The 26,451-nt window shown below is 39.4% G+C and overlaps 1 protein-coding gene across 8 annotated transcripts in view; it reads left to right on the top strand.

Annotated features, from left to right (window-relative positions):
- Positions 1-26,451, top strand: part of MBD5 (methyl-CpG binding domain protein 5) — a 125,053-nt gene that overhangs the window by 36,375 nt on the left and 62,227 nt on the right. For all 8 annotated transcript variants that reach the window (XM_071810679.1, XM_065840591.2, XM_065840589.2 and 5 more), the window contains exon 2: positions 8,404-8,501. The gene's annotated coding sequence lies outside the window, so the exon portion shown is untranslated. The remainder of the gene's footprint in view (positions 1-8,403; positions 8,502-26,451) is intronic.

The following is a 26,451-nucleotide window of genomic DNA, read 5'->3' as shown; positions in this document are numbered from 1 at the left end:
TGAGCTCCCAAAGCGCAGGCAGCCCGGAGAACCTTGGGATGGCTGGGTATCTGGGTTGGAAACGGGCTTTGAGAGCCCTGCGGAAACAAGAGCTCCCTGCCCGATGCCCAAGTCCGCTCTGGTAATAGCGCAAAATTACAATGGCACTAAGCTGATGAAACGGCACAGGAGATTTGACACACCGAACCAGTGTTGTTCATCAGGCAGCCAAATATATTGGAGGGGAAATGAGGTGAAAAAATTAGGAAGTCCATCCAGAATTGTGGGGTTTGTTATTTAGAAAGAATAAAGGCAAAAACCTACCACGGCTTTTCTCTTTTTAATGTGCCTGGAAAGTCTGCTTTTCAAGAAAGCAGCACAGTGAACTAGAAGGAAATGGGATTTTATGTTTTATTTAACCAAGGAAAGAATACAGGCATAACTTGAAATAAATTTGCTATTTAAAAAATATTACGTTATTCCATATGAGGAGTATTCTGATATTTCTTCGAGTGATCTGCAGGTTCCACGGGTCTGATCTGCATGTACTGAGCACACAGTAGAAAAGGGAGATAAATTCCTTGCTCTTAGTAATACAATCGTCTCGCAAGGTATTTTTTTATTAAATTAGACCTGTGGAACTAAATTGCTTCTGATGCCTTTTGTAGCCTCTCTTAAATCATCGGCTAAATAGCAGCTGCTCTCAGTTTGGCAAAAGGAAGAAATGAAGTTTTGGAAGATGGTTTTCATTGTTCCTGATAGTAATCAATCGGAATTTGATACTTGTATGCAGTCTTGTTTTAAAAGCATTGTCATTATGGTGGTGCTGCAAATCTTGTATTAATGGAGGGGCAAAAACATAGTAAATATGACCAGTACTTTGAGATTAAAAGTTCTGTGGATGTTACTTGTAGAGTGAGTACCGTTCTCCTTAATTAAGGTAACCAGCAGGATTAAAAGGATCATTTCCCCAACGTTTTTCTAGTATAATTAGAAGCAAAACCAAAGCATATACGGGCTTACCTGACCAATTAGAGAATTCTTTGGTTTTGTTTTCTGTTATTTCCTGTTTAATTGATGCTTTTTGTAACTCTTCTTTGTCTCTAGAAAAATCTTTCCCATGTCTGGCTCGGTTTCAGTTTGACCGTGCACTGCTGATATAAAGAAGTATTGCTCTGTTAAATCTTGGGGGATTTGAGGCACTTGTGAATTACTTTGTTTCTGGGAGTTCCATCAAAAGAGATATCCTCTGTAAAACTACAGATGTTAAAATACAGACCAAAAAATGCTTCTTGTCCTGGGGAATTATACAGAGTTACAGTTGAATATTGAAGTTGAAATGCAGGAAAGACCCCTGAAACCCACTATTATTCTAAGATTTCACAGAAACACTTCTCGTCGACCTTCTTTCTGGTTCCTTTCCTTAAAAATACATAAGATATTTATGAACTCATGGAAACATCCTTATAGTCTTAGTTACAATTTCACCAGGAATTATTGCTTAACTATGAATAGAAGTCAAATAAATGCCAATGACCAGGAGAACAGGGACTGGTGCAGATGGAGGGAAAGCCCCGGCCATAGTGATACCTGTAACTGGGCAGAACTGGTAAAAAGGGGCTAAGGTATAATTAAAAAAGGACCATTTCTCTACTTAACACCATCTAGAATTAGTGCTGGGGGGTTTGGTGATGGTCCTGGTGTCCTCCTTGTCGGAGCATTTTGCTCCTGAGCATTCTGCCTGGTGGTGTTTGAAACGTGGTAGAAAACTGGGCAGTTTATACTGAACAATTGTGCTCCAGCTCAAAGAATGGCAAAAATACTGTTGAATGGAAGCCGTCCCAAGATCAGCCAATTAATACCATTTTTCTTGTGCATTTGATTGCTTTTTCTGTTCTTTAAAGAAGATGGAAAATAAAACAAGAGACATATCTGAAGAGATGCCTTTTTTCTTTCTTTTGCTGTGCAATCATCACAAATTCATATGTTCTTACATTTACAGCATTTTGTGCTTCTAAATGTTTCTAATTTAATTTTGGAGGAGGAGAATATTTCTTCAAACAATCGAGGCTCAACACGGTGCCATTTTTTCCTTTTAAAAGCGAAGTCTCTGCAGAGATGTCAGTGTTCTATCTGCTCTATGGTGTCTTCTCAGTGTTTTGATTCACTGCTGGGATTTCTGCTCCTCAGTGTTTGAAAGCACAACAGCACTGATTATTTTATAGTGGTAAACGTCAGGATGCACTTTTCTCAGAATCAACCCGAAACAGGACCTCAGTCCAACTTGTAACATCCTCGCAGGTTTTAAATGCAAGTATCTATAGGAAATGGACATTCAGAAACTAAAGCTTTGCATCTGTGTTTCTATAATGCAGTTCCTTCAGTCTTTAGTTCTATGTTTGTAAAAATTATTACTGTGTCCTCAGTTCTCTCTGGATTTGTTATAGACAAGATGTTGCCCCAGAGCTGTAAAACGCTGTTTGGTTATAGCGACTGCCACAAGCAGGGGTATATTTGGGGAAGGATCTAAACAGCAGAGGAAGAACATCACGTTATGAAACTCAATGATACTTCCACAGTTATATTTTCCTGTTTTCTTTCTTCAGTCTAAACCCGAACAACAGGTAGCATTCCTAATTCTTTCATTCGTTTTTCCCAATTTACACATTTTCACGTTTTCAGAAGAATTTCAACTCTCTTTGCAGCGTTGTAACCACGAGATCAGAGTTAACAGAAATTTGGTATTTTGTTTCCAAGTGTGTCATCAACATGCAAGGAATCTGAGGAGGTCACTAGAAATCACTGTTAGTGAAGTATCATCTTCACGTGACTTGGGAATTACATTTGAGAGTATATTTATAGATACATCAGACATTTGGATGAAAGGCAGTATAGATGCAAAGTATTTTATTCATTTTAAAAAGGTCAAACCCATATTTTTTGTTGAGAGATTGTTCAGATTTGTGGGTGCGGGATGTGTGACTGGTCATTGCGCGGTTAATTAGTCACAATTGAGTGAAACGTGAGTAAATCTCATGGCTTTGTCAGTAGTTACTTAACTACAAAGTAAGGATATATTTAGTAAACCCTACTCACTTGTATGACCTAGTTTGCTGCAGATAATAATTTTCTTAGGGCAGCACTGGGCTTTCCCCCCATTTTTCCGCCGTTTAACTTACATGAATGAGAGATGGAGTTTAAATCCCACGTTCTTCATCTTGCTGTGGCTGCGGATGGTGCAGATCCTGGTTGAGCATCACCTGAGATGGGAAATGAATTGATAGAAAAGCTTCTCTGTGCTTGGTTGAATGAGGCACAACTCGTGTGCCCCTGTAAAGCTGTCTGAGAGCAATCTCTACTATCAAGGCCATAGCAAAGGAGTGAGAAGAAGAAAGAGAAGTCCAGATGGCGTGTTTGGGAATGATGTTGTGGCAGAACGTAATGCATGGGCGGGAGGTTGGATCTGGGGAACAATTTCTTCCCCAAAGGGCTGTGGGGCATTGGAACAGGCTGCCCAGGGCAGTGCTGGAGTCACCATCCCTGGAGGGTTGGACAGACAGACATGAGGTTCTTAGGGACATGGGGTAGTGCTTGGGTTGGATTAACTGTTGAACTTGATGATCTTGAGGGTCTCTTCCAACCAAAATGATTCTATGATTCTGTTATTGATTTTATTATTTCCTTAGTGGTTGGATTGATAGGGGAGTTTTGTTTTGGTGGATTTTTTGTGCATTTGTTTTGTCATTTCTCTCCTAAATTGTTCTACCCCTTATGTGGACTCAACTGTAGTTTTCGCTTCCTAAGATACACAACCTGAAGTCCTGTGATACTCCGAGAGATGGCTGCACATTAGACAATCCATGGAGAACTTTGCTTTTGCTAATGGTAGAAGTTGTTACACTATTCAGCTTTAGAGAGAGATGAGCTGCTTAAAAAGTGCTTATAAATAACCTAGAAAGAAAAGAAGATACTCATGTGTGGAAGAGAAATGGAATTTCTTTGTCATGTAGTAGTGTCATGTTGAGGGTTGTGGGTTTTTTTTGCTTTCAGATATATTGTTTTGATTCTCAGAACTTGTAATAGTACTGGGATTTTGACTATATTGAAAAGTAAAGTATCAGTGTAACTAATACATACAGAGAAAGTAGTTTTTTTATATGCTTATAAATATGATATTTCTATGTGTGCACATATGGTTTAGACTTAATATAGCATATCTATCTCTATATATGTAAGTAAATGTGAGTAGAATCCTTAGAACAATACGGGAGCAGAGTCATCTGTCACACAATCTCATTAGTTCTCACTTGCTCGTCTCTGACAAGAAACCAACACAGACCCGGTTTATTTATTTCTTGCTTGAAACTATTAATTTAGTAAAATATTGAGGCTGCCTTTTCTGCGGAACAAAAAAAGAAATCCGAGCGGTTTTCTTCATTTTTCCTTTAGGCCGTTGTGCCTTTGGAACCAAGTGGAACCATCTCGTGGGTGTAAAAGCAGAGGAGAGGCTGTGACCCAGGAAGGGGTCGCGGGATGGTTTGGGTAACACTTATTCCCGTTGTTCCTTCCGCTTCCCCCGCCCATCGGGTGTGATCCCCAGGACACGCCGTACGTCTCTGTTTATGGCTGGAGAAATAGAAAGCTGCAAAACCAAGATCTCTTCCATGTTTTTCAAGTTCCCTAGTCCTTGAAATTTGTCCCTAAAAACATTGAGTTACCCTCTTGTAGCTATATGCAGATATACAATGAATACTGAAATTTCTCATGTTTTCTATGTATGTATCTTAGTGTGAAATAATCTTCATATGATGGCAAGTTTGGGGTATTTTTTTTCCTTTATTTACAGCTAAGAAAATCCAACCTCCCATAGGCAAATGCCTGATAGAGGATGCAAAGCCTTGTAGTGTATGTAGTATATGCAACAAGCCTGTTGCATATGATCCTTTATCTAAAAGAAAGCGGTCTGATGTTTTGCACCTATCCAAGCTAATGGGTTTCAATTAATACCGAAACATGTAGATGAAACTCGGACATGTTTTTCACCCGTGCGATTTCAAGTGACACCTGTAACTTCATCAGAGCTCCTTTGGATTGCTGCCTGTGCAGAAGTTGGCTCTTTCAAGAAGCTCGTTTGCTGAAACTAATGCAAATATTTAATTCCTGAGGTTAGAGCTTCTTTTGTTTGCGTTTGTGATATTGTAATTAAAAGCAAAGCTCCGGCGGGGGTGATTGGGGACAGTTACCGCAACTCATGGAAACCCAAGTAAAGAAACCCTGGCGGGGGTCAGGGTGCCCTGTGCTGCAGCATTTGCTGTGTTCCAGTTATTTTTGTCCAATATTTGAACAATAATCTGTGCTCTTGGGTCAATAAGAGCAGAAAATCTACCATATCCCAAATAATACAAAGATAGACTACACGAGTTATTTACATTGGGAACAAATAGACATTTTCTGATAGACATCAGCGAAACATATTGATGGTTTTGCATAGCTGTGCAATAAAATATTTAGCTTAAAAATCAATCTGATGGGTTTAAGACTTAGTAGCACCCATGAGTGTGAAAAGTAATGTCTAAAACCAATTTATTATTGTTCCCCAATGCTTTTTGAGCGTTTAATTTGAATGATTATTGTCATGTGTTCAGACGGTTTTGCATCTTCAAAGTTGCTGCTTGGGAATAAATTAACAAAAATATATTTGAGTTTTAGAAAGTTTCATATCTCACAAGGTACTAAATGTTGAGTTGTATCTAAATAAACGTTTTGTCCCCGGTCCAGAAAGAAATTTAAAAGAAAAAAAGAAGAGTCAAAACAGATCGGTACATTTGAGCAGAGACATATGTTTGGTGGGCTGGCACCAGACTAGGATGCAACATCTTGTAGAACCAACTCTTCATACTCCAGGATATTTAGAGGAACAACATTCAAAACAAGGTGCTAGAGAATTCAAAAAGAAAAGCAGAGAATTTGGGGTTTCTTTAAGACAGAAAATGGCTGGTTTGCATCCCTTTAGGCCTGTCCCTTTATTTCTAGTGCCATGTAGCTGTGCCTCTTTTTGCGTCAGTGTCAACCAACGTATCAGAATCGGGGATTATAAAGAAGATAATGGGTCATTAAAAAGAAGGTGTTTTAAATTCACATTAATTGAAGATGAGGCCACACTGACTCCTTCTGGCTGTTAGGGTGATGATCATAAAATCACATGTAGAAAATAAAACGTTTGGGTGCCTTTCAGCAAAGTGAACAGGTCCCAAGAGATCTGGGAGATACCCAACACGGGATTGAACACAGGAGAAACTTCTTCCCTCTGATGTGATGTGATACTCAAACTCCTTCCAGAAGGCTTAGAGGTTTTGAGAACAAAATTAATGGTACTCTTAGTTGTTATATATGCAAGGAAGGTGATTAAATCTGATCAGGGATAACATCTGCAATGGGAGCGGAGTTTAAATATCTGGATTTTGGTTGTGCAGTTCAATGCCAACAAAGAAAATTTCATCTCTTAATACTAAAGGCAAAGTGAAAATGATTTACTTGTCAGGCAAAAAAAAAGCATCTTTTCAGTGGCATTTAAAAAATCTGGGGAGATTTGTGTGTGATTCAAGTTCTTAAGCAAAGTGAAAGCTACATTTGGGCAGTTGATAGAAAGCCTCAGCACCTCATTAAATACACAAAGATGCTTTTAGGTGAAACAAGTCTCAGACTCTGAATCACTTCGAAGAATAATTGTTTAAAATGGTGCAATGAAATGTTGTATTCATTATGTTGCTCCATATTCTGTTTTCTCCCTTTAAAAAGCAGTGTTTTTTCCTCCAGTTCTCAGTGCAACTTCAATTGTAAGCTCTCCCTGTTGTGCTTTGGAACCACTGATGAGCATCTTCCACATTGAACTTATTCACCAAATCTGGTGCTGATTTCTGCCTTGGCTTCCATGCCGGTTTATCATTTATTCCTCTGACCTTATTACTTTGCAATATGGAACACGTGAAGTGCAGCCTGAGCCAGGCAAAGCTGACCAAAGGAGTAGATGTCGTGGGTGCATGAGACATAGACCCATTGAATTCAAAGTAATTGCTTTGGGTTTAATGTTAATTCAGCAACATTCGGTGTCTTAGATTGGGTTGTTTAGTGACTTTAGGCTCTCGGTTCCTACCCAATAGCTTTTAAAGGCTTTAATAGGTTCATTTTGTATTTGTGTTTCTCGTCCCCCGTACCAGTCCAGCTCTCAGTTTGACAAGCACCAAAGCACAGCGTACATCCAATTTATTTTTCGGATTTTTTCATTAGAAAAAGAGAGTTAGCATCATCGTGGTACCTATGCAATTTTATTTCAGAGACTGATCTGACAGTTTTTCTACAAGGGTTTTAAATGTTTGGAGGCAGTAGAAAGAGCAGGGAGTACCTGTTGATGTATTCAACAGCTTGCTTTTTTGCGGCATTAGTTGATATGAAAGGTGTCTTTTCTCAGGTGATAGAAGTTGAGGGCGTTGGGTTTACTTTAGAAGAAACAAACATGGACAATTCATGTGAAGTGTTATCATAAAGTTGAGATTAAATATCTTTTCTGCTGGTACAGGTAAACTGCAAAAAACTAGCATTTTTGCTATTAGAAGTATTTAGTTATTATGGCTCTAAGCAGCAATAAATCATCTGCAGGGCCTGCTAAGTGATCTCATCACCTTTCTACACGTCAAGACAGCTGGCAATCAGATATTCCAGGCCTGCAAATAAATGAGTGAATGGATAAATTGTGTTCTAAACCAATTCATAATTAAGGTGAATTAGCTGCTGTGTTGGCTGGGGTTGCATTGCGGCTGGGTTGTGGCTGCCAGGAGGCAGCAGCAGCTTTTCCTCTGCTCGAAGTTGGGTTCTTCCTTAATCTGAAAGTTCATCTTTCCGTAGCTACGGTACCGAAATAATAAAACAGCTCGAATAAATGCTGCTCTATGGTTGTACTGTTGAATTTTAACCATATTTGGTGTTTTTAGGGACATTGTCTTAAAGTTACCTTCAATTTGGCTTTACGAAGTTTAGGGAGGTAGTTTAACTTGTCATAAACTTCGTGCTTATAATAGAACACAATTCAATACTGATGTGTCATTTTATTTGGCTTTTCTAATCTTTAACTTGCAGGATGGTCACCGCTGTGGTTGTTTCGGTGTGATAACAGTGAATTCCCCAAGTTTGGTGTATTTAGTCTTAAATATACTAATGCGGAGTAGTTTCTGTCTGGCTCAGGCAGGTAAATGTGTTCCCATGTAATGGCTCTGGTGCTTGTCCATTTGTGTTTAACAGCAGCTAATAAATTCACGTATTGTGTAAAACACACAATTTTTGCACCTTCTTAGTGAATAAATGTGTTCAAAATCTTCAGTCTAGTTGCAACTAATGTGGCTCATATACAGCTTTGTGGTCTTTCTTCAGATCCCGTTTGACGATGATGGTCATTGGAGGCATAAATATTGAAGAATATATCATTTACAGACAAGATCTTTGAAATCTGTTTCCTTCAGACAGCAAAGGTAAGTAAAATAATCTGTATTATGCATTTATATGTAAATGATAAATTTTTGACCTCCAAAATAAGGAAAATTAAAGAGCAGCTGAAGTTCAGTGGCCTGACCACACTTCCAAAAGTTGTAACTCTCTTTAGTGAGTTTATTTATCCTACTAATGTGAAAAATAAGCTATATGGATGGTGCTTGGTTTCTTTTCCTCCTCTTAGTTACAAGAATGAGTCCTTAGCTTGTCTTTTTTCTGCATTTCTTGTTATTCTTCCTCATAAGGTTTTTGAACTAGAGGTGATTTGCAATAACCATGTGTGATACTGAGGAGAACCAGGAGTACCTCAGAGCTTAAAATCTGAAGAGTAGTTGGGCATGGGGATCTCTCCTCAAAAAGACACAAGTTATGTGGAAAAAAAAGAGCCAACAGCACACAAAGTGAAATAGTGGTCAGTCTCTTGCAGATTTCTGAAGGGGTTTAGAAGAATGACTTATTTAAAACATTAGAGACACGAATCTGACGTGCGATCTGCTTGTCCTGTTTCTTTGGAGTGTGTGGACTTCTGATCAAATAAACGTTAGATATTGAGGAGGGTTTTGTGTATTTTTTTCTCTTTTGAAACTAACTACATAAAACACTCTAATATGGGAAGAATTTTTTTTTCTGTTATGGAAATAGAGCTAATTTCCCACTCATTATCTGCTGTTAATTTAATGGGTAGTAATATCTGGAATTTAGTGATGATTATATGGCAGTAGATTTTTGGTTAGTTGTACAGCTCGTCTATGAGCAAACCAATTAAGACATAATTTCAGAACATAATTGAACTCCTAATGGGACACTTTAATTCGCTAGAAATTTACATATTTGCTTTTCTTTGTTTTAGTAGACAGGTCCAAAATGAGGGTACAGCTTCATTTCTGAACTTGTGAATACAGCAACTTCATCTGGGGCTTTTCAAACCGAAGCACGTAAAATGCTGTTGAATAAGAGGCTGGATAAGTTCATGAATAAGTTACTTAGTTCTTGAATCTGAACTTTGAATGGCTCTCGTTAGCTGTTTATGTGAAGAATAAAACTTGCTGTGGTGTTAGGATGCCGTGGTCCCCTTGGTGCTCTTTGCTTCTGGAGTGCAACACCCTGGGATACAACACAGTGAAAACTTAGTACCAAGATTGTTCCGTCAGTATCTTTACATAATGTCCTGGGGACAGCAGGGTGACCATGAGCCAGCAGTGGGCCCTTGTGGCCAGGAAGGCCAATGGTACCTGGGGTGGGTTAGAAGGGGGTGGTCAGTAGGTCAGAGAGGTTCTCCTGCCCCTCTGCTCTGCCCTGGGGAGACCACCCCTGGAATATTGTGTGCAGTTGTGGCCCCTCAGTTCCAGAAGGACAGGGAACTGCTGGAGAGAGTCCAGCGCAGCCACCAAGATGCTGAAGGGAGTGGAGCATCTCCCGTGTGAGGAAAGGCTGAGGGAGCTGGGGCTCTGGAGCTGGAGAAGAGGAGACTGAGGGGTGACCTCATTCATGGGGATCAATATGGAAAGGGTGAGTGTCAGGAGGATGGAGCCAGGCTCTTCTCGGTGACAACCAGTGACAGGACAAGCGGCAATGGGTGCAAACTGGAACACAGGAGGTTCCACTTAAATATGAGAAGAAACTTGTTCCCAGTGAGGGTGGCAGAGCCTGGCCCAGGCTGCCCAGGGGGGTTGTGGAGTCTCCTTCTGTGCAGACATTCAAACCCGCCTGGACACCTTCCTGTGGAACCTCAGCTGGGTGTTCCTGCTCCATGGGGGGATTGCACTGGATGAGCTTTCCAGGGCCCTTCAACCCCTGACATTCTGGGATTCTGTGATAAGTCAGAGCTCTCCTGTGAAACTCTCATTTTAAGGGTTTTTTCAGCCCAAGTGTAACAGGGGCACTAAAACCTTGTGTGGCTGCTGTGTGTCAGCATACGCAGTGGACATGGGCGGATGTGTAGGGATTGGTGTCATTCTGGGTTTTCTCAGCGCCCACATGGTGCCTGAAGAGAAGAGCAGGTGAGAAAGAGTTAAAAAGTGCAGCGTGCACAACTGACCTATATGACTTAAAATAAGGAAACAAACAGTATCTGTTTGTTAGGCGGAAGCTCAAATTAAGAGGGAAATGAAGGCAGTTCTCTTTTGTTTTTCCTTGTTTTTTCCTTTTTGGAGCCCCAGAACAGAAGACGTTTTTTCATTTAAATACAAACAGTACTGAGCTGAGAGGGGTTATTTCTACCTCTGCTGTGTTGACCTTCAATTTTGGGGGTTTGTTTTGCTGTTACTGTTTCCTTCAAGGAGAGACCTTTGAGAATGTGTTTATTTGTTCTGAAGTCAGGACCTACAACATTTAGTAAAGGAAAACCAAATGTTTTGGGGGAATAATTATCAAAGTTTGCATCTGGGTGAAGAGTAAACATTTTCTGTGTGAAAAACTGGGGCAGGGAAATTATTTCTTTCTGTGAGGTTAATGTTTTACTAGTTATTTCCTTAAAGTTTTAATATGTACCTGTGGATAAACCTCACAACGCTTCTACAAAATAAAAAAACCCAACATTTAGTTGTCATTCTTGGCATCTTAGCATTTATTTTGCACTCTTTTTGCCTGCTGATAGGACAATGTTCACAGCTGTATAGGTATGTGCAGGCACTGTTTCTATTGCATTTGATCTATTTTTGTATTTAATACGCATTACTGCGCTCGCAGTCTAATACTTCAAAACCTTAGTGACCTTGGTTCACCCACTTGTACCTTGTACATTATCATGTACTCCTTAATTATATGATAACGTGCTATTTTTCTCCATAGAAGGATATCTTTGCATTAAATAGATGGCTTTTAATTGGTGTGGAGCTACCTACTATTTTTAATTGTTTGATGTGTTGTTCCAGATCTTTTGTACTATAGAATCTTCAAAGCTTGCTCTGCAGATGAAATTAAGAATTTCCCTTTATGTTTTACTGTACCTTCTAGCAACAGGTTTTCTCTGAGACTTTCTGGCAAAACCCTACCTCTTATCTATTTATCAAAATAACCCAGGTTATTTTGCAGAAGCCTTTTCAGTTGTAGGAGCTTTCCTCGCCAGCTCTTGCGCTGGGCTGCTGAGCTTTGGATACCTTTTTTAGTACTTGCAGAACTGGGTTTCTCAATCCATGACGATTCCTTGAAGCCAGAAAGCGAGAGGAGCGTAGGAATTGAGGGTTGTTGGCCTGGGCATCTGTTTTTTGAAGTCATTATTTCATTCTTCTTGATTCTCGGTTTCACTTTGAGCCATTCTCACTCCTGTCCCAGTTCCTTGGATGTCTCGCGTCCTGCATCTCTGTTTTCATTCTCCCTCATCCAAGTGATTTCTAATGTCGGCAGGTTTCTATTTCAAGTTCATTCTCCGTTCTCACACAGCACCAGCCTTCCCTCATTTCACTTACTCTCCAGAATTACGCTTCCACTCTGGCTCCAGCTTTACACCTCGTTTTCTCAGGGTGAGTGTACACAGATGGGATTCGAAGGCTGCACGTCTTCCTAACCATGCTTTGAGGCAGCTGCTGCACGTCAGCGACTGTACTACAGCCCTTGTAGCTACTACAGCCCTTGTAGCTACTACAGCCCTTGTAGCTACTACAGCCCTTGTAGCTACTACAGCCCTTGTAGCTACTACAGCCCTTGTAGCTACTACAGCCCTTGTAGCTACTACAGCGTGGCTGTGAATGCTATGGGGAGCCGGGCCGCGCTGTGTGCTGTGCTGGGATTGTTACACGCAACCCAACAGCGGCCAAACGGTGTCCTTGCTATAGCGCCTATGGACATGGACATGCTGTGTGTTTCCAAAAGCTTTAAATCATGTCAGAAAATAGTTTGAATATATGGGTATTTTTATATTCTATATATGTTTTCATGTGTGTATAGCAGTTCTAGCATGAACACTGGATTTTCCTCATCTGTGAACAGAGTTGGCACTTACTGATTTCTAATATTTCAACACGTGAGAGAAACCAGAACAATATGCGACAAGTTCTCATAATACTTTTCTCTTGTTAATCACACAGAAGGGGGCAAAATTATAGTGGAGACATACGGCATTAATAAAAAAGGAAACTGGTTATGCAAACTTAAGGAGAATGAGTGAGGTTTACATCTGCTCTTTGTTTTATCTTTTTAAAGAGTACTTGGAAGATTATTCTAGATGGAATTTTCTACTGTGTGATCAAATAACAACATGTTTAGTTCCCCGTGCCATCTCCAGCTGCAAGCCACGTAGCCCTTCTGAACTGCATCATTCTGGGACTCGCAATATATCACTGCACAAAATCAGGCCTCTCACTGTCCAAACTTCATCATTTATAAGGCTGTTTAATTATACTGAAGTACATAACGAATGACTTGGTGTCTCGCAGTGTGTCTCTGAATAGTTTTTCTTCCTGTGTCATTGCTAACGTTTTGGTGGTGGTCATTGTAAGCCAGGGAGGGAACAGGGTCGTGTCGCATCCTTCTTCTCCCTGGAGCAGCCTGCGGTTGGGATTGATGGACAATTTCTCCTGAATTTTCATGATAACCAAGGAGCCCAATGGTCTTTTCTGGAGCCGTGGTGTTTTTCTGAGAACAGGCAGTTCTCTGCCTCTCTCACAGCTTTTAATATGAAACCGTTAGTTTTTTTGTGAAATCCCAAGTTACGTTCTCTAATGCAAGATATAAACTAATTGTACTTTCTTCAATTTAATAAAGGGAAAGTTTATTAATTTGAAAGTTACTTCTACATTAACTACTTGAAGGATTTGGAGGGGAAAAAAAGCTATTCCTATAATGTTGCTTTACACTATCACTACTTTTAGGTGCATTTTAGAGTAAATTTTAAATATGCCTTACAGAAAATTTTGTACCTCTTGTGTCAAATTTTTCACATTTCACCAGAGCAAGAAGTTTGTTTTCAATCAGCCCTTTTACCTTCCCGCTGCTCCTTCCAAAACCATTTTCGGATGAAATACGGGCTCTATAACTAAATACTGCGAACTACAAGGCCTTTCCATTTTGACAAACTGGAAGAGCGGGCACCCTGAACAAAAGCAAATTGTTATTTAATTAATCAAGCTCAATGGTTTAACTGTAATTTCAAAGTTAAATATTGAAGTAATGCAGAAAATTTTTGATACTCCAGTGCCTCTCTCCAAAACTAATAACATCATAACAAAATTGTTAAAATACATCTTTTCTTAGTATATAATTTTTCTTGTCAAAGTCAGGCGTATGTGCACACAGCTTCTGAATTAGTTGCCTAAGGGCTGGCCTCATACAGTCACGGTAACCTGGATATCTCCAGAAAGATTTGGGGGGTTTTATTATTTAGAAAGTTTTGCAAATATCTGCGCTTCTGTTTTCCTGTAATACATTGAGAAATTTCTGTGAAGTAGAAGGCACATCATCTTCACTTTTTCTTAAAGAACCGTGGGTTTAAAATAACAGATAAGAGCTACTGTCGTTGTTTGTTAATTACATAAAATGTTTAAAAGAATATAGTTAGAATGTAGTGTCTAAGATAAACTGAATTATTCTTTTCTATTGTAACACCAAGCCAAATCGAGATCTTTGATTTTTGTGTTCATAATTTCTTCTGGAATAGCTGTGCTCTCAAAAGAAGCTCAAGGGTAGTAAATTCCAACTCTCTTAATGAAAATCAAAGACATTTCTTTACATGCAGGTGGCCTGAAATGTTCTGTAGGTGTTTTTTTTTTCCATTTTGCTATTTAATTCTGTTTTATTTTCCCCTTACTATAAACCAACATCATTGCAGGCCCACTATCATGACTGAGATTGTTGAGGAGAGTTCAGTTTCTGTCCTCGTTCCCAGCGCACAGGAGCTTTCCTTGGCTGTTTTCTCCCCTTTCCCTTCAGCAGGAATTGAATTCTCTAGCAGTGCCACAGCTTCTCATCCAGCCCTGGGTTGAAGTTGCACGTTCAGCTTGGATCACCAGCATTTACCCACATCTGATCCGGCCTTGTACAACCAGGAGCTGCCATTTATATAGACTTAAGTATAGCAATGAGAGCTTTCTTACAACAAGAAAGAAGAGCTCTGAAATTAAACTAATTCTTGCTTTTGTTGATTTATCTTTAAGTGAGGCATTGTCCTTTTTCAGATCCTGAACGGGCCTCTCTCAGCGTCTCTGCCGATGGGAGATCCCAACCCCAGCTCGTTTCTACTCATCCAGCTCGGTGAATCTCCAACATCTTTCTGTCTTCTCCTAGAAGGATCTTGATTCAGTGAAGCACTTTTAAATTCAAACCAGTGATGCTTTTAAGTTCAAGCTCCTCCAAAGTTTCTAAAGAAAAGAGCTGCTCTTCCTCTGGAAAGCTGTGCTGATACACCAGAGCTGCCGTGCACAATAGGACTTTGATTTTTTACCACATCCAAAAAAACTATTAATGGGAGGTAGGACTTTCACCAAGATGGTTGAGTAATTGCCACAGTTTACTTTAACTTAGTCTCCCAAACTGAGGTTACATCTCTTCAAAGGATTTGTTAAGTTTCTTTTGGTGTTTGCCCTCAGTATCTGAAGGTTTCTGCACAGTGTTCTGAGTGGGAACAGAAATACTTGAGCTTAGGAAAGGGACGGGTGAACTAAACTTTACATTTGAAAGGTATCATAAAAAGTGAAAAGATGTCATCTTTTTTGATCAGCTCCATCCATCTATCGAGTCCTTAACACAGGAACTGAAACTATGTAGGACAGAGATCCCAGCCTGAATTTTCAGAGTAACTGTAATGTCTTCGAGACACACGTTGTTGAGATGCTAGAGAACACAATGTCATTATTTCTATACTGTTGATACATGGAAATGTTCACGGTTGAATCTTGCGCATGGCTTGATAATAGATGATGATGGGGTAGCTACATGACAGAACTGTCATTTAGTTGCTGTCCTGACAAAGGGAACAGGCAATGGAGAAGGGAACGTGGCCACAGACGCACCGGCAGTAAAAGCAGAACAACAAAACCCGTATAATTTACATTATCTGTCTTATAATATATATAATTTAACCTCACCTAAATAATTCTAACACAGGCTTTTTGCTTACGCTACTAATTCTTGTTTGGAAGTTCTATACATTTTCTAGTGTAGACATTTATATTGGTTCAGGTCTATATCTTTTTTTCCTTTAATTTTCTTTGTATGTCAGGCATAGTTTAAGCATTTGAGTGACAGCAAGTGACATTTCCATAGCATAGATTGTGTGACAGTGGCATAATGGCAGCCTGGCCCCGTCTGACAGGTGGGTGTTCTGGCTGGAAGATACTTTTTGTGTTCAATGGAGTTCTCATGTAGTAGCTTCCACTTTATATTGTGTTCTCATAGTATAGAATTAAATATATACCCATGACACATCTGCGTCAGATGTTTTGGGGTTGGTTTTTTTTACACAATTTCGTCTCTTGAAGAAGAAATAGTGTTACATAGTCTGAAAGGAAATTCAACAGATAGATACTGGTATTAGACAAAGTCCTTGCCTTTTGTATTCTGTAGATGTGAAAGAGTGAGAGATCTTCCAAATACGCTCTATGTTCCCATATAAGGTCTCTATAATTAAGAACAACACAGAATAAAGGTCTGGATTGTTTTAGAAAGTAGAAGGGAGCACTTGGTTGGTAGCTGCATGGCAACTTTTGGCCTCTCTATGGACTTAGAATCCCCAAATATTCCTATTCAGGTGATCTTGGTAAAGTTATCGAGCACACTGTGTGTACTATGAAATTTTGCAGCTGGAGAAAGTAAGGAAACTTTACCTGGTTAAAGTTTAATGACTTGCAGATGATGAGTTAACTGCTGTAGCTGAAAAACATGACGAATTCAGCATTAACTCTGACAATACTGGTGTAGCGTTTTGTCTGTGCCCAAGATTGATCCGTAGAACATTTCCAACATTTATAATACTGTTTAAAGTGTAAACACCTTAATAATCTGTCTTTAACTGTTATATCAACAGAAATAATTATTGAAACCGCTTGTGATTCTTGGAAAACAATTCTTTGGAAGCAGTGATGCTGTTGTTCCTGCAAAGGGATGCTTTAAATCACACTGCAAATTCATTCTGATTATGAGATGGCAAAGCTTCCAGTGTAGCAGGTTAGCATATCGCTAATTTAGATGATATTACTTAGAAAATGCCACATTACCAATATTTAGCTGATTTTGCCGTCCGTCATGAATACGGACAGTGGATAGCCCTGATATATCTGTATACCTGAAATCCTGTAAAAAACAGTTGGTCTACAGTGTCCTTCCTCACCATTTTACCTAGAAAACTGTTTCCTTATTTAATTACCTATAACAGTAAGAAATCACATTTTATCTGAAATTAATACTGCTCTACCTTTCGTCTGGAAGGACTTATATATTTTCTCTTTGTTCATAAGTACTACATCTTTGATAATTGTGCTGCTGCTTCTCTTAGTTTTCTTCCTCTCCCTTAGCTGTACACGTGCTTTAGCGCTTTCTCGCACTATTTGCAAAAAAAAACCAAAAATGGGAAAAAGCTTGTGAAAACCATTTACCTGAAAACAGTGCACCCAACAGTGTTCTAAGAAACACAGCCTAGTGTACTTTTGCTATGAGTCTCTAGCATAAATCTGATGCATAGCACGCTAAGTTTCAAGCTGTACTACTAACATGTCTTATTGCTTTATCCTCTAAATTGCTGATAGAAACAATGTTAAATGGAATTGAGAGATTTTTTTGGAGGGTGAAACATTTATTAAGGCTAGCGCTGCCCCAAATATGTAGTTAAACACAAAATTCAGTGACGGGGAAATTGTGTTGCCGTACATATAAAACCTGTGCTCCAGGCCCAGGTTTAGGCAGAGCCCCTCGGTGCTCTGCGACCATCCCGGGGCTTTTCTGGAGCAGCTGCTAAACCATATATGACTTTCATGTTTGGGTCAGGGGAATTACATCTTCGACAGGAAGGCAAGAAGGGTCTGACTTCCCTCCTCTGTGATCAATTCCTAAATCCAGAACTTAAGTCTATAAGAAGTAAAACCGGTTTAGACCCTCAGCTTGGGAGCTGAACTCAACTTTGCGGCAAAGGGGCTGAAGGGAGCCAAGGAGGGGTTGCCGGGCTCTATATGTTCTTCCTTACATGTTGGAGTAGCAGAGCTGTGTTCCTTAGAATCACTTTTAGCATAGATTCCAGCTCATATAATATTTAGATAATGGGATGTATTCACTGAAAGGAAAAAAAAAGAAAAATACGAAGTATTTATTGGACTGATGCAACAGCAAATTATTTGTTTAGATAGAAATTCGTAAAACATTAATCTAGGATTGAACTGTATGTTTTATCATTCAGTTAATTGTGGTCGTTTAGTGATGATTGAAAGGTGGTTTTAAGGCAGATAGATTTGAGGACACGGTCAGTGTTTGAACCCAATTCGTGAACTACAGAAGCGTTTCAGTTCTCACAGTGCTGTGTTGATTGCAGTGTGTTTCATTGCTACGTCAAAACAGGCATCTCACTCCAAATATCTGGCTCTTCTTCTGGATTTGACATGTTTAGGGCTTTTTGCAGCATCTTTTGTCATATGAACTCCAGGTGAAGATTTCACCTAGAATAATTCACTCTTCTGGTGAAGATTTTGTAGAGAAAATAAACATGGGTTATCTTTTTAGTAGGATTTTCCATAACTTCTGCAACTGGGGATTTAAGTTCTATCCATTACTAGATTCGAGGTTTGGCCAACCAACGTAAATGGAGGGGTAACACATCGAGGTTTGTCTAAATCGCTGTTGTAAGCATTTGTCATATTCTCCAGAAATCGCTGTCTGACCGTGCAGTTGCTTCATACTTTCAAGACAATAAAAACACCAATCTGTGCTTCTAAAGAAAATATATTAAAATAGCTACAAACGTGCTACACCTTCAAGGCAGTCTTAGAACAATAGATTTTATCTGATTTCACTTACCTTACCCTCAAATACATGATCTTGGTGTAGTTTTAGATGCAAATGTTGGTGATCTCCACAGCCTGTATGGTTTTTACCATTGACATTTCGTAACTACTTAATAAGGAATAGTAGGTAGAATTAGGTTAATTCAATTTTTAAAAGTCAGCTTTCGATAGTTTTCACATCTGATACCTTTGGATGTATTTGGTCAGGCCTTTTCAGGAATCAAACTGTCTCTTCAGCTGCTCTTGTTCCAGTGGTTCACACGTATAAACCCGAAAATGGCTTTAGAGGTTTGGGATGTAGGTGGAGATGTTTCCCGTATGTCTGTTAATTTACTCCGATCCGTACTGGTGCCAAAAACAACACCACCAACAAATTCCCCATGGCTCCCCAAAAGGTTTCCATTCTGTGTGAAATATTCAATGGGTATTTCATTAGTGTGGTGGTGAGTGAAGTGTTTGGTGGTAAGACAGTGGTTCTCAATGCTTCAAGTCCCAGATTATACTGAGGCTTTTGACATAAACTGCATATTTCCAGTGTGCAAATCTATCAGTGCGTACCCACAAGGAGATATAACTGAGTAAATCAGTTTGGGGAAACTTGTGCTCATTAGGTATTTAGGAAATCACCAATTCTTGCAGCATTCCAAAGAATGCTTCAGAAAGAAGCTTAACAGCTGATAACTTCACCCCATAAAAGGTAGAGAAAGTCACTTTATGTAGTGGAAAGAGAAAATGAGCCTTGTTCTAGGGTGCTGGAAATCAAACCGTTAATAGTACAAGAAATCTTTATGGCCCTCTTGTAAATCTTGCTTGATTAAAGAGAACGTGGCGATTTAAAATCGGCTGTCTCAGGGAACCAGTGCAGGTTTTCAATGGGATCCAACCTGCAAACAATCTGTGCCAGAGCTTCCTGTGCTAGCGCCAGCTAAAAAGAAGTAAGAAAAAATCAAATTAATAGCCTTCGAAGTTGATAATTGTGCTATGCTTGTAAATCACTGAATAACTTTTCCGTTGATATAACAGTTACAGTATGTAAATGCACATATAGTGCCTTTGCAATGATACAAAATACCTGAAATCCCGAATTCCTTGCTAAGCTTGCAGCGTTGCAGCTGCTAAAACACAACCTGATGTAACGCGTTGCCATGTGGCTCAACCTGAGACGATCCTATGGATGTCGAACATAATGATGAGGATATTCAAAACTCATGCAAAATGTGATGTCAGTGTGTGTGACCTAAACTCCAGAGTGGCATCATGTGTGAAATTATCCTGCTGTAGTTCCAAATAGCTTCATGGATTGATTTTTTTAAAGCGCTACTCTCTGACAGTAGGAATTAAAAGAAAAAATACCTACCTCCTCATATTTTTGGTTTACTTTAACTTCCCCAAACTTCCATATCTCAAAGTGTCTTGTCAGGGTGTTTTTAGAGTGACAGTTCCTGCCTGTATCTATAGTATCTTGGAGTCATTTTGGGCAGAGAAGAATCTTTGCTGGGGAGGAGTGTTGGATCTATTTCTTGGTAAGGCTCTCCACAGCGAGCTGCTTACAGAGCGCTCTCCAAGTCGTCTTCTATTGCTGATTGCACAGAAACTCAAAAGTGGGGATTAAAATAAACTTCTATTCCTTCATATTTGTTTTACGTGTTGGTCTACTCCTAAATAGCATCTGGAAAGCATGCTGCAAGAATGCATTTCTATCAAACATAGTGGCAACATTTGTACAGAGATGCTGAATAGTGTACAATTAATAAAGTGCAGGACTGTGGGGTTTAATGAGTTTAGAAAACCAATGTGCAATCTGACCGCTTTGAAACAATCGTGCTCTTTAACTCCTGGACATAAATGGAGTGTTTTCATCTTTGTGACCCGTGTTGCAAGGGTCTGGGCTCCCATTCTCTAGATGATTATAACAGATGCAGAGTTTGCTGTGGGATTTGTATTTGGACTAAGACGCTGACTCCAGTTGCTGAAGCAGAAAGGGTAGTTTACTGTGTGCTGAGAGACTCTGCCGCAAAATGACTTGGTTACATCAAGTGGGAAGAAATACTGATATATTATGATACGTGGATGTAGCGATAGTTCTTGATGAGAATGTGAGGAATGTCAGGGTGTTATTCATATTGTGAAATCATATTTTCTGTATTAAAGGTTTCTTTAGGGGAATAAACAAAAATCTATTTAAAGAAATAAAAAGCTTGGTTCAAACTGCTCATTTTTACCTGCTGCCTAAAATACCCGAAGGTGCTGAAGTACCAAGTTCTTTTACACTATTATATTTACCATAGCATGCTTAGCTGGGCTGACCAACAGCACTTAGAGACAAATGATTTGACTGGTTCTGTTTACCACAGTTTCTGTATGTTTTAGGATAAATTCTTACCTTAATTAAATTTACTCTGCTTGGTTGTGAAGCCCTGGGATGCAAGATGCTGCATGAGTAGATTCTTAATTTGGGGAGTTCAGTAGAGGATGTGTTTATAGTTCAAAAAATAAATAATTCAGAAGCCTGGGTCTGGTTTGTGTTGACTGTTTGGAACCCTACTTAAAAATTACTAATTCAATCATTTCACTTAGTAACAGCTAACTGTTACCTACATGAACTTTGACGGCGTCACGGATATTTAGTAGTTTTCATATTCTGTATTATGGCTTGGTTTGGCACTTCGGGTTGTAACAACGCATTTAGAAGCTCATTTTAATAGTGCTTGCGTTGGCTTTTTAAGGGACATCAGGCTTGCTTTCTGAATTTCCCCTGCCGCTCTTGTTTTGTGTGTGAGATGAGTCACTTTCTCTGGCACCCAAAGCTTTAATGAGGTGCATGTTCCTAGAAGTATTGGAGAACATAACCCTCAAAAGATCGTAGCTGCTGGATATGAGGGCTTGAACACCATTCTTGGTACCCGCTAGCACAGGAGGTCAAGATGAGTATGCTGATGTATTCTTCATTTAATATTATGAGGCTACTAGAAACTGATGCCGTAGAGCAGAAAACTCTTGAAACTGTTTATAATCTTGGCACTAATGATCGGGGTGTTAAACATTAGGTTGCACAGATCTCAGGTCACTGAAGATTGAAGGCATTCTTATCTGGTTTTCAGGTTATTTTGATATTTTGAAGCAACTATTGAATTCTTATTAAATCATTCTTGTTGGCCAAACTGTGTTCCCATCTGTTCTCTGAAACTGAGCGGTAGGTAAAATGGATATTTCCCATGCAGAAGTGCACATTGCCGTTTTCCAAAGTAGCTTGATCTTGTCTCTTTGTGGCTGTGTTGACCTGACCTTCTCTTACGCTGAGCCGGGACTGCAAGTCTTCAGTTCCTCCAGTGAAGATCCTGTTCATTGCACCTCTTGATCGTCTTGTTAATCCAAAGTGAAGGTCAAGGTAGAATTTTATACGATTATTTGGGGTCCTAACTTCTGTTTGCTTGTGTTTGCCGTGTGGTTCCACATTCATACCTTCAGAAAAGCTGCCTGAAAACATCTCCGTTGGCATAGCTACGTCCTGCCAGCCCCTGAAAGATATCTTTTAAATCTCCTCGAATTCTTTGTGTACGCAGTTCTCGTAACCACGGGCGCAGGCAGTTGCCAGATCAGACAACCCAAATAGTTGGACTGCGGCCACTGAGCGATGCTCCCAAAAAATGGGGCCGTGTGTTCATACATCTGTCAAATTTAAAACAAGTTAGCATGAAGATGAAGATGCGCTTTGGTCCTTAGGCTTCAGCTCACCGTGAGGATCTCAGCACTTGGTTGGAATAGAAATCTTTTTATCTACCAGATTAGTAGTTGCCAGGGGATCTGATTGTCCCATCAATTTCAATCTAGCGTAATTCAGGAGGAATTTGAAGTTTTTCTCCTTGAACGGCTGTCTCGTACTCTCTTTGGGAAATGAGTTCTGTCATCTGGAAGCTCCTCTTAACTCCTTCCTACCAGCCTCCCTGCCTTTGGTATTAGAGACATTTGCAGGTACAGAAGCACAAACAAAAGCTTCAGGGGTCAGAAACTCTTTCTTATTTGAAACATAAGTCCAGATAATGTAAGAACATGCCAAGAATGGAGGAACTGGGCCACTTCTCTGTGGTTTCTGTGAAGAGGAAAAAAACCTATTGATCAAATTAGACCAGTTGACACTGTGTAATTCGCTGTTATTAGATCCATACAATACTGGAAGGCTATGCGGCTATTACGCTTAGATTTTTAATTATTAAATTAAGAAAACTTGCAAAGCAATCCAAGGTATTTAACAATTGAAGTGTCTTCTGTTGCATGTTAGAAGCTTCTTCGGCTTGAAAGGTTTTGGGCTTTTTGTGGTAGAGAAAATTTTACATAAAATCTTCTAATAAAAAGAAATAAAGAAATACATGTAACCAAGTTGTCTATTGACTATTACTAAAAGTTATGTTCTCAGCTCCTTTTTCTCCGTGTGCTCGGCCGATGTGAAAAGGGCCGAGATGAAGCTCGTTCAGCTCATTTGTTGGCTGCTCAATCACATTGAACACTTTCCTTGATTAATACAGCCACTCGCTGAATTGCTTCCCCAAGCAAGAAACCTAATGCAATTTATATTTATATTTTGAATTTACATTTTAGATTTTGGAATAAAACAAACTTAGGGAAAAGGGTTATAAATCTGTGATTATTTTTATAACGGATTTGTTGTCGTTGCAATAACTTTCTGTCTTTAATCCTTCAACACGTGCACATAACTTTGAAAAATCTGGTTTTTACCAACTCCTGCCATTGATTTACTGTCAAATGCTTTGACAACTTTAAATGCTGGTTTTACTGTCCTTTCTTGTCTAATAATGCTTATGGAGCAGGTGTGGGACACAATATGGTTGTGGAAGTGCTGAGCGGGGGGAGCTGCTAAGGCAATTCTTTCTAGTTTAATTTCTATCTTCTTCCCCCAAAAGCTGTTTAATTATCCCAATAAACCAAAGGGATAGTAAACTTACAATGCTGAGTAATAAGTTTTTTTCTGAAAATTATCATGAGTTTTTAATGCCGTGATCTTTCCTCTGGTTTCTCATTTGCAGTTTGACTGGCTGACACTTTCATACATCGGCAACTTTGACTTTTAGTTTGGGAACCCACCTCGTTCTTTCTTGTTGGTGAATTGCTCAGAGTGAAAACCAACATGAAATTTTACCAAATAAGAATTATCACTTCTGTGTTGTATGATAAAGTGTGCAAACCGGTTCCGTGCCTCTGTCCGCTTGTTATTCCTCAGCTTGCATAGTTCTGTATTGCGAAGTACTGCGATAGAATAGGAATTAGAAGATAGAAATCTTTTATTCGTAGTGATCTGCAAATGGGGGAAGTTGGAAAGCAGTGACACAGCTGGTTTGGAGTGGGAAGGTATCAGCGGCCACTTACGCGTGGTCTGGAAAGTACTTGTTATATTTTCCCCGGTGATGAAGAGCTGAGTAGCAAAGGTTCTTCTGCACCCTGACTCTCGGTGTTGCAAACGCTTGAGCATCCCTGTCAGGATATCGAACTCAGTATCAGAATCTCATCAGTTTACCGCTCTCGGATGATTCTGATGATCAGCCTGCTGTAGGAGATGTTTAATGTGATGCTGTGTCTGTGTCAGCCGTAGCTAATACTGCAATCATTGCCTCTCGATTTGATGATTATTCTTTTCCAATTAGAAGCCACTGCAATGAGACAGCCGGCCAGAAAATGAAGACACCTTAGTGCGGCAGAAATCAGCACCAGGTCCCACGGCAGCCCTGCCTGCTCCCTCCCTAAAACTCTGCCCTTAGAAATCTTCAATGGTAGAGTATTTAGTACCCTGGAACTTAGAGATACCTTAAAAACAACCTTCGTAAAATCTATCAAATCTTTCTGAAAAATCATTCAATCCTAGGCTAAACTGTTAGAGAATTTTTATCTCTATCTATGAATAAATAAGATGGATAATTTTTAAATGATCAAACACATTGAAATAGTAGGGCATTTTATATAAATATAGACTCAGTGGTGATCCAGTGTGAATTATATTAAACTCAGTGGGAAACCTTCTATTAACCTTAGCAAGAAAAGAATTAGAATTCCAGAAACTGAATTGTGCTTTAGCAGTCCTTTGTCAGGGGATTATTAAAATACCATCCTGATAGTTTATGAATGAATTGGACAATTAGTAGTACTAATTAGTAGCAATGTCAGTTTGCAAGAACTACTCAGAGGAAAGGCGGTGATCAATATTCCTCGATGGTGCGGGAGGCAGCTGGGCAGTGAACTGAGATTCCTCCGCTCGGTATGTTTTTGAACTTTCTCAGCCTTTCCAGGTCCACACAGGATACTCGCTGTTGTACACGCTCTCCAGGTCTGGAACATCAACATTTAATACCTTGTAAGGCGTTATGGAGATATTAACTAATGAAATCAGTGTGTCTGGTGACTTAGGTTGTCACTGTTTTGGGAGATGAACACCCGTTGGCCATAGAGGGAGGATAGAAGCAAAGAATACGGGAAGTAGGTGCTACGGGGAAGACTTTGGTTACATCGCTAATTAGGCAAAGAGTAAAATTCACCATGTTGAAACCATTGGCACTGTGTTCAGTTTCTTTAACGTTTTCTAATTATCTCATAAATGAGCAGTAACAATGAAAATAACCATATGTGGTGGTGTTCATGGACCAGGGTGAGGTGATTCCTTCCTCCGTGAACGTCAGATGTGCAATGTAATATTTCAGAACTAGGAGCAAATGGATTTCTCTGCCCCAACATTGGCTCTAACCTGAGCCAGACCAGAAGAAAACTGATGTGGAACCTGAGCTGGACACCAAGATTTGCTGGTTAGGGAGAATTGCGCCAAGAATTTTAAACTAAGAAATAACAGAGTTTAGAAAAGTTTATGTCATTTTCTTTTTGGAGGATTTACTTTTAAACAATGGCGTAATATCGCGTCTAAAAGACGACACTTTATTATGTGAAGATAAAGTATCATGGGGCAAAATATAAACTGTTAGTGTGCTTGCTAGATTAAATTTCTTCTTTCCTAATGAATTTGGAGCTTTGGATATAAGATATTCATCTCCAAGTCCAGGTGTCCTTGTCTTCTCCTTATGCTGTTGGTCTGTTTATTCGAGTGTTTTTTCAACAGTTCAGCTGCTTATGGCGTGTTCTTAAAGGCATTTACTTCTATGTATTTATCATTTCAATGTTAAGGCTTTATGGTAGCCATAGAAATCAAGAACAAAGTGGATTAGCATGGTCCTGTGCCCACTGGATGGTTCTTGTACAAACAAGTGGCTGTCACGCACCTTTTGAAATACCACTGAGTTTAAAGTGGAGACGTGTACAGGAGGAAATTCAGTCCTTTGTCAGCTTACAGTAGTAATGACTAAATAACATTTCGACTTATTTATTCTTCTGTACCTCTAACAACGTTTTTTTTTAGAAAAAAGGGTGGTAAATTGGTATTACACAACACTAAAATTATTTATCATCTCAGTTGTCATCAGCTTCGCAGTTATCTCTGTATTAAATGAAAGAGCAGTGAAGGGGAAAAGTAGAGTACATTTCCATTGTGAGCTAGGAAACGGAAATGAACGTACAAGAAGCATGCAAAGTGGCTATTGGACGCGAACTGCAGGTTTTTAAAATGTGTTGTTACAGATGAATGAAAATAATTCTAAAGTTACGCATTAATTTTGAATTCTGATATTTTTCCCCTAACCAAAATAAATTGGAATGTACCTGTATTTGAGAGAACCGTATTTTCCATACCCTACAGGTCCGAATCTTCATTGAGATATCACGAACGCGAAGCAGGAAAGACGTTACTGTTTAATGTGGGAAATAGATTCTTGCCATAGCAACCGGGTCCATGAACTGGCACCCAGGGTTGATTCCACTCACAAACCCATCTATTTGGTTGTGAGATATATTATTAGTACTTGACACTTTGTTTATGGAAGTATCAGATATGCAGGATTTATAGGGTTGAGACTGTTGACTGAATTGATGTCTCTGTTATACTTTGTTTCCCCCTGTAACT

The sequence above is a fragment of the Patagioenas fasciata genome, chromosome 7, assembly GCF_037038585.1.
Source record: "Patagioenas fasciata isolate bPatFas1 chromosome 7, bPatFas1.hap1, whole genome shotgun sequence".
In the NCBI taxonomy this organism is placed as follows: Eukaryota; Metazoa; Chordata; class Aves; order Columbiformes; family Columbidae; genus Patagioenas; species Patagioenas fasciata.
The sequence above is the reverse complement of the archived record's forward strand: the minus strand, read 5'-3'. Positions and strand labels throughout refer to the sequence as shown.